Genomic DNA, 13,720 nt, shown 5'->3' with positions numbered 1-13,720 from the left:
TAATTGTTCAGTTAATGGCATTAAATTCACTTTGTCGTATGATGAATATTCTATTCAGTTTTTGGACACAAAATTTTTTAAAGGTGAATTTGGATTGAAGGCAGATATTTATTCTAAACCTACTGATAGAAATAACACATTATTATTTGAAAGCTTTCATCCACCTTCCACCTTTAAGGCAGTCCCTAAAAGTCAACTGTTAAGGGTTGATCGTATAGTATCTGACCCTACAGTAAAAAAGGTTTGTGTGGAAGAAATGTCAGATAGATTTATCCAGAGAGGTTATCCTAAAACACTTATAGAGAACATAAAACAGGATGTGGTTGTTGCTGATAGCAAGTCTAGAACAATGAAGAGAATAAAAGATGGTTCTAAGAATTCAGAGAGGTTTAAATTTGTTTCTCAATACAATGCTAGGAGTTATCAAGTTAATAAAATTATTCGAAAATATTGGCACATTTTATATAAATGTCATCCAGAAGTAGGTGCCTTTAAACATTTCCCTATGCCAGCTTACAAACGTAGCCCTAATATTAAAGATAAATTGGTGAGAGCTGATAATGGGGTTAGTAAAAAATATACAGAGTACCCTAACTGGCCGAACACGTAAAGGTTGTTATTAGTGATGTCGCGAATAGTTGGCGGGCGAACATATGCGATGTTCGATCCGCCCCCTATTCGTCATCATTGAGTAATACTTTGACCCTGTACCTCACAGTCAGCAGGCACATTCCAGCCAATCAGCAGCAGACCCTCCCGCCCAGACCCTCTGCCTGGACAGCATCCACTTTAGATTAATTTGGAAGCTGCATTCTTAGTGAGAGGAGGGACAGTGTAGCTGCTGCTGATTGAATAGGGAAATCTATAGCTAGGCTAGTGTATTCAGTGTCCACTACAGTCCTGAAGGACTCATCTGATCTCTGTTGTAAGGACAGCACCCCAAAAAGCCCTTTTTAGGGCTAGAACATCTGCTTTTTTTTTTTTTCCTTTGTAATCTAATTGCAGTTGCCTGCCTGCCAGCATGTGTGTCAGACTCACAGCGTATACTGTGCCCACTTGCCCAGTGCCACCACTCATATCTGGTGTAACAGTAGTGTAGATTTTAAAAAAACAACACTTTTTTGACTGTGTTAAATAATAGCAGTCAGTTTCCTTCACACGTATGCATTTCAGTGCCTGCCAGGGCACAATGTCGCCCCAGTGCAACTCATATCTGGTGTAACAGTAGTGTAGATTTAAAAAAAAAAAAAAAACTTTTTTGACTGTGTTAAATAATAGCAGTCAGTTTCCTTCACACGTGTGCGTTTCAGGGCCTGCCTGCCAGGGCACAGTGTCACCCCAGTGCAACTCATATCTGGTGTAACAGTAGTGTAGATTTAAAAAAAAAAAAACACTTTTTTGACTGTGTTAAATAATAGCAGTCAGTTTCCTTCACACGTGTGCGTTTCAGTGCCTGCCTGCCAGGGCACAGTGTCACCCCCGTGCAACTCATATCTGGTGTAACAGTAGTATAGATTTAAAAAAAAAACAACACTTTTTTGACTGTGTTAAAGGGACAGTCTAGACCCAATATTTATTCTTTAATACTTATTGTTACATACCAAACAAGTATCTTGCAATGGTTTCAACATTTATAAGCTTGTAAGAAGTACATGAAACTTTTAAATAATCATCGTTTGTTAGCAACTGAAAATGGCCACCAAGCTCCACCCACTGCTTTCTTCTTCTCTAACTAGCCCTTTTCTTGTGTGACAGTTTAGCAGTGCACGTTTACTATTTTTCAGTTAGCTATTTCAAATTGTACATGTTCAGTTTTTTTTTGTCTCAGCTAGAAATGCAGGGGACATTTATTGTAGGCGGACCGGCATCGGTTATAAGAACTATTGATAGTTATTGTGGCTGTCTAATGGCAGCTCTGTTTGCTTTTTACTTGTGATTTTTTTCTACTGTGAGTGATTATCATATAAATAATCTTTATATTCTTGTGGTCATTTTTTTTATTTTCTTCAATTATTGATTTATGTTACTGTTAATAAAGGAAATTTAACTCCTCATTACTTATGAATTTTATTTAAAAAAATGTTTTTTCCTGATTTCCCTATCTCTGCACGCAGACACAGCAATGCACCTCCCCCTCATTTTATGTATAGTTGTGCCGGTGTAGTGTCGAAATCTGCGATAGCCACGAGCACTGAGCACAATCAAATTGCTACTGCTGGTGTAGTGTCAAAATCTGCGACCCGACGGAATGTGCGACCGTCATGTCACCACATTCCTGAGCGCACACATGACTAGTTGACCACCAATCACCTGCTAGAGACACCTCCTTCTAGATTTCGACACTACACCGTGAGGGTTCGCAGAAACAGACGGAACAGCTGAGCCTGTCAGATTTTGCAGCCTTCATCGAAGCGCTGCTGTTCCACAGATTACCATGCCTTCATACATTTATTAGCAGTCCTGGGAAACGGATAGTAATATGGAAATGGCTATGAAAGTTAAAAATATGTTGAAACTTTGACTAGCAGCTGCTCCATTTCATTCTTTCTCCATTATATTATGCTGCTGTTTATATTTTTTTAAATTTACCATTTATCTGTATGTTTTCCACGGATGAAGACAGTTAAAAAAAACGCTAACATCTTGCATCATTTATGAAAACATACAGATAACAGGTAAATTTAAAAAAATATAAACAGCATCATGATAGTAAGAATATAATGGAGAAAGAATTAAATGGAGCAGTCGCTCGTCAAAAGTTTGAACCTAATTTAACTTTCATAGGCATTTCCATATTAGTAGTATTTGTTTCCCAGGACTGTTAATAAATGTATGAAGGCATGGTAATCTGTGGAACAGCAGCTCTTCGGTGAAGGCTGCAAAATCTGACAGGCTCAGCTGTTCCGTCTGTTTCTGCGACCCCTCACGGTGTAGTGTCGAAATCTAGAAGGAGGTGTCTCTAGCAGGTGATTGGTGGTCAACTAGTCATGTGTGCGCTCAGGAATGTGGTGACGTGACGGTCGCACATTCCGTTGGGTCGCAGATTTTGACACTACACCAGCAGTAGCAATTTGATTGTGCTCAGTGCTCGTGGCTATCTATTACATGAACGGTGCCTCTTTTTCTGTGGTTACAACTCATGATCACTCCTTTTAGTTTTGTGAGAGGAGATTAAGCCAGAGCTTGTCATTTAGACTAGGTAGGAGGTGTACTAAGCTCACTTATCAGTCAGTCTGTGTTGATTTTGTGTGCAGGTAATTTATTCCTTTGTATGTCATTTGCAAACCTTAATTTCAGGACCACAAACTATCCTTATGACTGAATACTGTAGATTTGTAAATGTAATTTGCAATATATCTCTAGCTTATTAATGTGTGTGTGTGTGTATATATATATATATATATATATATATATATATATATATATATATATATATATATATATATATATATATATATATATATACACATATACACACAAAACAGTCAGAAGCTTCCTTAGATCCTTACTTTACAAAAATATGAAACTCCAGTCCCCCTCTTCATCTCTATCTTTCTGGCTGTTATGAAATCCTCCTGCCCAGTGAAGAACTTGCAATTTTTGACTCAGGGTGAAATTATAATCCAGTGGCCCAGCCCCCCAGGTACAGCACTTTTACACTAGTAGAACTAGTATTAATAGGAATGTTTTTTTAGCTATAAGTGCAAGTAATAGCTTAGATCACATACATCCTATTGCATCTGTATTCATACACCTGTAGACCTATTTATATAAAATATACATCCAAATGAGATGTCTGTTTACCCAAATTCCCAAATCAAAGATCAGGTCAGATGCACAGCTATTTCATGCCAGTGATATGTAAAAAATAATACTTCTGAACAGACACATGGACTTAGCAGCCCCCTTTGTTGCTGTTTAATGCCTTAATAAAAACTCATATTAAATGTTTGATGCTTGCAGACCACTTTATGCCGGCTCTGTGCCTAATAAGGCCTGGTATCATATACATAGTCTCTTTGAGGTCCCATTATGCAAGGTATATACCCAAATTAGACCCAAGATCACACACATAACACTTGGATATTCTTCACAGAATGGCCATACAGCTAGGTCAATCAAAGTGAGGATAGAGGACCACCAGAACAAGACCCTGTCACGGCCAGCCCAATCTCCAGACCTGAACCACATCAAGAGGAAGATATAATAGAACAATGGAACAATTAATAGGTTAGAAAAAAGAAAACAATGTGTAAGTGGTTGAAACAACTGCAGTAATAAATCCTGTAGCATATACACTATATACACGCTTACACACATACACACACACATATATTCACATACACGCACAGACATATACAGATACACACATATAAACACAAACATAAATAGATACAAACACAGACAAACACATACAGACACACATATACACTTACACACACATACATACAAAGACATATACAGATACACATGCATACACACATATATATATATATATATATATATATATATATATATATATACAGATACACACACACACACACATATATATATATATATATATATACAGATACACACACACACACACACATATATATATATATATATATATATATATATATACAGATACACACACATATATATATACAGATACACACACACACACACACACACATATATATATATATACAGACACACACACATATATATATATATATATATACAGATACACACACACACACACATATATATATATATACAGATACACACACATATATACATAACAGATACACAAAACACACAGCCATACACATACAGATTATCAGATACACACATATACACTTACAGACACATACATACAAAGATTTATATATATATATATATATATATATATATATATATATATATATATATATATATATATATATATATATACACACATACACATACACACACAAACAAACATAGATACAGTAAATAGATACACACACACAGATATACACATACACTTACACACACAGATAGATACACACACTTTCATGCACACATTAGAGGCGCTCAGTATTAGTAGGATCATTTCAGTATAGGATAATGTAATATGTATAAAAAAAAGTTGCTTTACTCTGGGAAAATTGCAAGGTTCCACAAGCTGTGGCCACAAAAACTATGACATTTTTTTAAAGACAGACTTTAGGGTTGCATCACTGGGATAAATAATATCACCACTGATAAGGTAAATATGGAAAGGAAGTCACAACTGTAAAGACAATACATGCAGTTTGAAGTGCAAGACACAACAAAGTATTAACAGCATATGGATATGTGAAACCAGTATACATCTACCATCTAATATACTGTCAGCCCTTTCATTTTAATGCCCCCCTCCCTTTCCTGGCCAGGCTGTCCTCCTCAGTTCTCCCGTTTCCCACGATAACATATGTGCATGGACAAACTGATTCAGAAGCTTATCTGTAGGTTGGTGATTTATTATTTAAAGTGACAGTCTACACCTTATGATAAGTTTTACTTACCTGTTAAATCATAATAAGTATCCTGCACTGGGTGCATTGTACATCTGATTAAAAGCATTAGCTGTAATTTTTGAAAAAGTTTACTTTGAAAGCAGCCTTAAATGGCAGCTAAGCTCTTCCCACCGGTTCTTTCTTGTCCAGTTTGCATTTATCATGGGTGGCAGTTTATTCGGAACACTGAACCCAAAAAATTTCTTTCATGATTCAGATAGAGCATGCAATTGTAAGCAACTTTTTAATTTACATCTTTTATCAAATTTTCTTCAATCTCTTGGTATCTTTATGTAAAAAGCAAGAATGTAAGTTTAAATGCCAGCTCATTTTTGGTGAACAACCTGGGTTGTTCTTGCTGATTGGTGGATAAATTCACCCACCAATAAACAAGTGCTGTTTAGGATCTGAACCAAAAAAATAGCTTAGATGCCTTCTTTTTCAAATAAAGATAGCAAGAGAATGAAGAAAAATTGATCATAGGAGAAAATTAGAAAGTTGCTTAAAATTGCATGCTTTATCTGAATCACAAAAGAAAACATTTGGGTTCAGTGTCCCTTTAAGTTTAGCAGTTTGTTGCTGCACATGAGCATTTCTTGTTCAACTCCTGAACTGCAGAGGACTTTTTTAGACTGACTGTGCTTTAATTATTCAGCTTACGTTCATTTTGCTTGTTTTATTTTTTTTATTTGCAATTCTGTTGTCTCTATTTGCCGTGTTTATTTTTACAGCAACGCTTTATTGTTATATATTGAATTTAAATATATACTTTTTTTCTTTCTTTTTAAAAAAAAAAAAAAACAGCTATAAAGGGTATATATTGCTTAGTACAAGACACCACATATAAAAATAAAATGTGCATAGAAGTTTAGACTAAAAAACATTAATTGTCAAAAAGATAAAATATATCAAAGTAAACCTTAGCTGGCAACCCCATATTTAAGCAAATAAAAATGTAAATACAAGGAGTCTAACTTTCCCTCGTTATCAAGTGCAAAGGAACAAAAATAGGATCTCACTAAAGATATTGTGATAATAGCAGCATATGGCAAATGAGTATCTCTTTTTCATACAAAACTGTTTTGCATGATTTAGATTGATACAAATTAGAAACCAGTGACTTCAACAATTGAGTTTTAATTTAGGAATTCTTGCTAGACGGTTATTAATCATATGCTGTTAAACACATATATTTTTGTAACTTGTCTTTTGCACAGGGATCACTATTGTAAGTTCTGGTGGTTTATTTGCCCTAATTACAGAGTGAATATTTGTCAAAGATCTTGTAAGTGGTTGCTTTGTAATACTAGGGGAAGAGAGACTACTTAAAATGGGGTTGCTGGGTAAGGTTGACTTATTTGTTTTCTTCTTTTTGACAATATATATATATATATATATATATATATATATATATATATATATATATATATATATATATATATATATTAATATATGCAGCAGTATTTTCAAGAGCAATAATCAACTTTCAAAAGTGTTATATAATAATTTAAAATATGTAATTTTATATATCTCTTGAAAGTTTATTATCACTCATGAAAAAGAAGACTGTGTTAATTGAAATGCGATGAGCAACTATATTACATAGTTGTACGCACTGGAATATATAACAAGGTTAGGATCTCAGCACTCATTAGTTTATGGAAATTAGAGACTTTTTTCTCTCCAAACATACTGTAAGCAGGTTTTTATTACTCCTGATTTGTGTGTGTGTGTTTTTTAAATTCGTGATGTATGTTCTTCCCCTTGAGAGTCTCAACTTGACAAGACATACAGAGGCGGCTCTAGAGTTAGTGAGCCATAGGCAAACAGAATCATACACTGTATGCACACACACCCTGATCACTGCATGTACACATGCGCACTCTACATGCTGACAAACACAGACACTACAGGCACCCTGCTAGCTGACACACACAGCCTGCTCACTGACACACATACTACAGGCACACACACCCTGCTCCATACTACAGGCACACACCCTGCTCACTGGCACGCATACTACAGGCACACACACCCTGCTCACTGACACACATACTACAGGCACACACACCCTGCTCCATACTACAGGCACACACCCTGCTCACTGGCACGCATACTACAGGCACACACACCCTGCTCACTGACACACATACTACAGGCACACACACCCTGCTCACTGACACACATACTACAGGCACACACACCCTGCTCACTGACATACATACTACAGGCACACACACCCTGCTCCATACTACAAGCACACACCCTGCTCACTGGCATGCATACTACAGGCACACACACACCCTGCTCACTGGCACACATACTACAGGCACACACACCCTGCTCACTGGCACGCATACTACAGACACACACACTCTGCTCACTGACACATGCACACTACAGGCACACACACCCTGCTCACTGGCACGCATACTACAGGCACATACACCCTGCTCACTGACACACATACTACAGGCACACACACCCTGCTCCATACTACAAGCACACACCCTGCTCACTGGCATGCATACTACAGGCACACACACACCCTGCTCACTGGCACACATACTACAGGCACACACACCCTGCTCACTGGCATGCATACTACAGACACACACACTCTGCTCACTGACACATGCACACTACAGGCACACACACCCTGCTCACTGACACACCCACGCTATAAGCACACACACCATTCTTGCTAGCATACATAATATACCCACACTGCATTCAAACACCAATCTGAAAAACACTTATACTACAGACACACACACTCTGCTCACTGACACATGCACACTACAGGCACACACACCCTGCTAACTGGCACGCATACTACAGGCACATACACCCTGCTCACTGACACACATACTACAGGCACACACACCCTGCTCCATACTACAAGCACACACCCTGCTCACTGGCATGCATACTACAGGCACACACACACCCTGCTCACTGGCACACATACTACAGGCACACACACCCTGCTCACTGGCATGCATACTACAGACACACACACTCTGCTCACTAACACATGCACACTACAGGCACACACACCCTGCTCACTGACACACCCACGCTATAAGCACACACACCATTCTTGCTAGCATACATAATATACCCACACTGCATTCAAACACCAATCTGAAAAACACTTATTACACAGGTGAGACAGTTAGTGCTGGTTAGTATGTAGAGCATGCTGTGTGCTATGGTTTATGTGTTAATTAAAACAAGGGCTTTGCAACTGCAATTTGTTCAATGCTGATGTAATAAGCACCTACAGGGTAACACAAGCCCAGTGTAATACTACCAAAGATAGCAGACTGATAGCTTTGGAAGATATACTAATTTGTACAGTAATTAGAATTTTATCTTGCTTTTAGCTGGCACCAGTTTTACACTAAAGTAAAATTAAGAGTGCACCAGTTTTGATAATGGGTTTCATAAGTACATAAAACATATTTAACATATGTCACATATGTAGATTTCTCATTTTATTTTCTTGTGGATAGGTAGTGTATACAATTAATGAGAGAAGAGGTTGACAAATAGAAAAAAAGGAAACACTAAACCAAAAGTATCTGAATCAAACAGCTTCTTCTTCAGTGGGTCAATATAAAGGTATTTGAGGCTTGAGATATGTGAAAATTATTCCTAGTATCATAAATGAGAGTTCAGTTATGAAGTTTAGGATTGTTACATTTAATAATAAAAAAGATGCCTAGGAACCTATTATAGATATTGTAAGCTATCAAAATGCAACTATGTCCTAATTTTCCTATTAATATTATGAATTATGAAAGCCTTTTGAAATTTACTTGTTAACCTTATTTGTTCCTAATGGGTAACCAATATGTGGTAGAAATAGCCTTTAAAATAAATCTTACTCAAACAAATTCAATCTGAACCTTCATATTGGTTAGCCATTAGGCACAAATAAGGTTAACAAGTACATTTCAAATAGCTGTTATAATTCATAATATTAAATATGAATAGGAAAATTGGTATATATATTTTGATAGCTGACAATATCTATAATAGGTTCCTAGGCATCTTTTTTTATTAGCAAATTTAACCAAGTCAAAATATAAAAATAAATGACAGAGAAAAACTTTTTAACTCATTCAAGAATATGTTTTTATTTCAATACCAGATAGAAAATATTGCAATTAAATTCACAAGACAACAAAAATTACAAGGTCTAATAAAGATAATATGAATCACTACTACTCACTCCCTTTTGCATAATTTATTTGTATGCCAGGAGCTCTGCAATTTGTACACAGGAGACAAAATGACCAGGAGCAGTAACTGAAGTTAAAATTTACAATTTGTGGTGAAGCTCCACTCAGTTAATCTGCTTCCTAATACAGCTATTTTAACCCTTTGCCTGCTGGAGAGGGCTGCAAATACACTAGCAATGCAAGTCAGCACACTCTGGGAGCTTAGAGGTGAAGATGCCTTTCTGCAGGAGCTTTCAGCAGCACTGTGTGCCGATCTCTGGCTGTTTATGCTGACTCATGCTGCTAGGAGCTTTCAGCAGCACTGTGTGCCGATCTCTGGCTGTTTATGCTGACTCATGCTGCTAGGAGCTTTCAGCAGCACTGTGTGCCGATCTCTGGCTGTTTATGCTGACTCATGCTGCTAGGAGCTTTCAGCAGCACTGTGTGCCGATCTCTGGCTGTTTATGCTGACTCATGCTGCTAGGAGCTTTCAGCAGCACTGTGTGCCGATCTCTGGCTGTTTATGCTGATTCATGCTGCTAGGAGCTTTCAGCAGCACTGTGTGCCGATCTCTGGCTGTTTTATGCTGACTCATGCTGCTAGGAGCTTTCAGCAGCACTGTGTGCCGATCTCTGGCTGTTTATGCTGACTCATGCTGCTAGGAGCTTTCAGCAGCACTGTGTGCCGATCTCTGGCTGTTTATGCTGACTCATGCTGCTAGGAGCTTTCAGCAGCACTGTGTGCCGATCTCTGGCTGTTTATGCTGATTCATGCTGCTAGGAGCTTTCAGCAGCACTGTGTGCCGATCTCTGGCTGTTTATGCTGACTCATGCTGCTAGGAGCTTTCAGCAGCACTGTGTGCCGATCTCTGGCTGTTTATGCTGACTCATGCTGCTAGGAGATTTCAGCAGCACTGTGTGCCGATCTCTGGCTGTTTATGCTGACTCATGCTGCTAGGAGCTTTCAGCAGCACTGTGTGCCGATCTCTGGCTGTTTATGCTGACTCATGCTGCTAGGAGCTTTCAGCAGCACTGTGTGCCGATCTCTGGCTGTTTATGCTGACTCATGCTGCTAGGAGCTTTCAGCAGCACTGTGTGCCGATCTCTGGCTGTTTATGCTGACTCATGCTGCTAGGAGCTTTCAGCAGCACTGTGTGCCGATCTCTGGCTGTTTATGCTGACTCATGCTGCTAGGAGCTTTCAGCAGCACTGTGTGCCGATCTCTGGCTGTTTATGCTGACTCATGCTGCTAGGAGCTTTCAGCAGCACTGTGTGCCGATCTCTGGCTGTTTTATGCTGACTCATGCTGCTAGGAGCTTTCAGCAGCACTGTGTGCAGATCTCTGGCTGTTTTATGCTGACTCATGCTGCTAGGAGCTTTCAGCAGCACTGTGTGCCGATCTCTGGCTGTTTATGCTGACTCATGCTGCTAGGAGCTTTCAGCAGCACTGTGTGCCGATCTCTGGCTGTTTATGCTGACTCATGCTGCTAGGAGCTTTCAGCAGCACTGTGTGCCGATCTCTGGCTGTTTTATGCTGACTCATGCTGCTAGGAGCTTTCAGCAGCACTGTGTGCCGATCTCTGGCTGTTTTATGCTGACTCATGCTGCTAGGAGCTTTCAGCAGCACTGTGTGCCGATCTCTGGCTGTTTATGCTGACTCATGCTGCTAGGAGCTTTCAGCAGCACTGTGTGCCGATCTCTGGCTGTTTATGCTGACTCATGCTGCTAGGAGCTTTCAGCAGCACTGTGTGCCGATCTCTGGCTGTTTATGCTGACTCATGCTGCTAGGAGTTTTCAGCAGCACTGTGTGCCGATCTCTGGCTGTTTATGCTGACTCATGCTGCTAGGAGCTTTCAGCAGCACTGTGTGCCGATCTCTGGCTGTTTATGCTGACTCATGCTGCTAGGAGCTTTCAGCAGCACTGTGTGCCGATCTCTGGCTGTTTATGCTGACTCATGCTGCTAGGAGCTTTCAGCAGCACTGTGTGCCGATCTCTGGCTGTTTTATGCTGACTCATGCTGCTAGGAGCTTTCAGCAGCACTGTGTGCAGATCTCTGGCTGTTTTATGCTGACTCATGCTGCTAGGAGCTTTCAGCAGCACTGTGTGCCGATCTCTGGCTGTTTATGCTGACTCATGCTGCTAGGAGCTTTCAGCAGCACTGTGTGCCGATCTCTGGCTGTTTATGCTGACTCATGCTGCTAGGAGCTTTCAGCAGCACTGTGTGCCGATCTCTGGCTGTTTTATGCTGACTCATGCTGCTAGGAGCTTTCAGCAGCACTGTGTGCCGATCTCTGGCTGTTTTATGCTGACTCATGCTGCTAGGAGCTTTCAGCAGCACTGTGTGCCGATCTCTGGCTGTTTATGCTGACTCATGCTGCTAGGAGCTTTCAGCAGCACTGTGTGCCGATCTCTGGCTGTTTTATGCTGACTCATGCTGCTAGGAGCTTTCAGCAGCACTGTGTGCCGATCTCTGGCTGTTTTATGCTGACTCATGCTGCTAGGAGCTTTCAGCAGCACTGTGTGCCGATCTCTGGCTGTTTTATGCTGACTCATGCTGCTAGGAGCTTTCAGCAGCACTGTGTGCCGATCTCTGGCTGTTTATGCTGACTCATGCTGCTAGGAGCTTTCAGCAGCACTGTGTGCCGATCTCTGGCTGTTTTATGCTGACTCATGCTGCTAGGAGCTTTCAGCAGCACTGTGTGCCGATCTCTGGCTGTTTATGCTGACTCATGCTGCTAGGAGCTTTCAGCAGCACTGTGTGCCGATCTCTGGCTGTTTATGCTGACTCATGCTGCTAGGAGCTTTCAGCAGCACTATGTGCCGATCTCCTGCTGTTTTATGCTGACTCATGCTGCTAGGAGCTTTCAGCAGCACTGTGTGCCGATCTCTGGCTGTTTATGCTGACTCATGCTGCTAGGAGCTTTCAGCAGCACTGTGTGCCGATCTCTGGCTGTTTATGCTGACTCATGCTGCTAGGAGCTTTCAGCAGCACTGTGTGCCGATCTCTGGCTGTTTTATGCTGACTCATGCTGCTAGGAGCTTTCAGCAGCACTGTGTGCCGATCTCTGGCTGTTTTATGCTGACTCATGCTGCTAGGAGCTTTCAGCAGCACTGTGTGCCGATCTCTGGCTGTTTATGCTGACTTATGCTGCTAGGAGCTTTCAGCAGCACTGTGTGCCGATCTCTGGCTGTTTTATGCTGACTCATGCTGCTAGGAGCTTTCAGCAGCACTGTGTGCTGATCTCTGGCTGTTTTATGCTGACTCATGCTGCTAGGAGCTTTCAGCAGCACTGTGTGCCGATCTCTGGCTGTTTTATGCTGACTCATGCTGCTAGGAGCTTTCAGCAGCACTGTGTGCCGATCTCTGGCTGTTTTATGCTGACTCATGCTGCTAGGAGCTTTCAGCAGCACTGTGTGCCGATCTCTGGCTGTTTATGCTGACTCATGCTGCTAGGAGCTTTCAGCAGCACTGTGTGCCGATCTCTGGCTGTTTATGCTGACTCATGCTGCTAGGAGCTTTCAGCAGCACTGTGTGCCGATCTCTGGCTGTTTATGCTGACTCATGCTGCTAGGAGCTTTCAGCAGCACTGTGTGCCGATCTCTGGCTGTTTTATGCTGACTCATGCTGCTAGGAACTTTCTGAAGTCTGTTTTTACTTTTAAGTTTCAGTCAACAATCATTTTTGCTTGACTTTTTATCAGTGCTATTTAGAGCTGTTAAGTTTTAGGTTTCCAAGTAAAGCTCAGTTCCCACCCCCTCATTTTACAGTTTAGTCACTGCATTTATAAAGTGCATAAAAATTCAATTTAAATTATTTTAACTTACTTGTCCTGTATGAGTAAATGTTGCAGCTCCTGTTACTACACGTGGTAGCTCCCTCTCCTGAAGAGGGAGAAGCTAGGGGAGGATCACACTGCCGGGAGGGAAGATGGTGCAGAGAGTATATCACAGAGAAGGGAGTGGAGAAGA

This window comes from Bombina bombina, chromosome 3 (assembly GCF_027579735.1).
Source record: "Bombina bombina isolate aBomBom1 chromosome 3, aBomBom1.pri, whole genome shotgun sequence".
Classification (NCBI taxonomy): domain Eukaryota; kingdom Metazoa; phylum Chordata; class Amphibia; order Anura; family Bombinatoridae; genus Bombina; species Bombina bombina.
The sequence above is the reverse complement of the archived record's forward strand: the minus strand, read 5'-3'. Positions refer to the sequence as shown.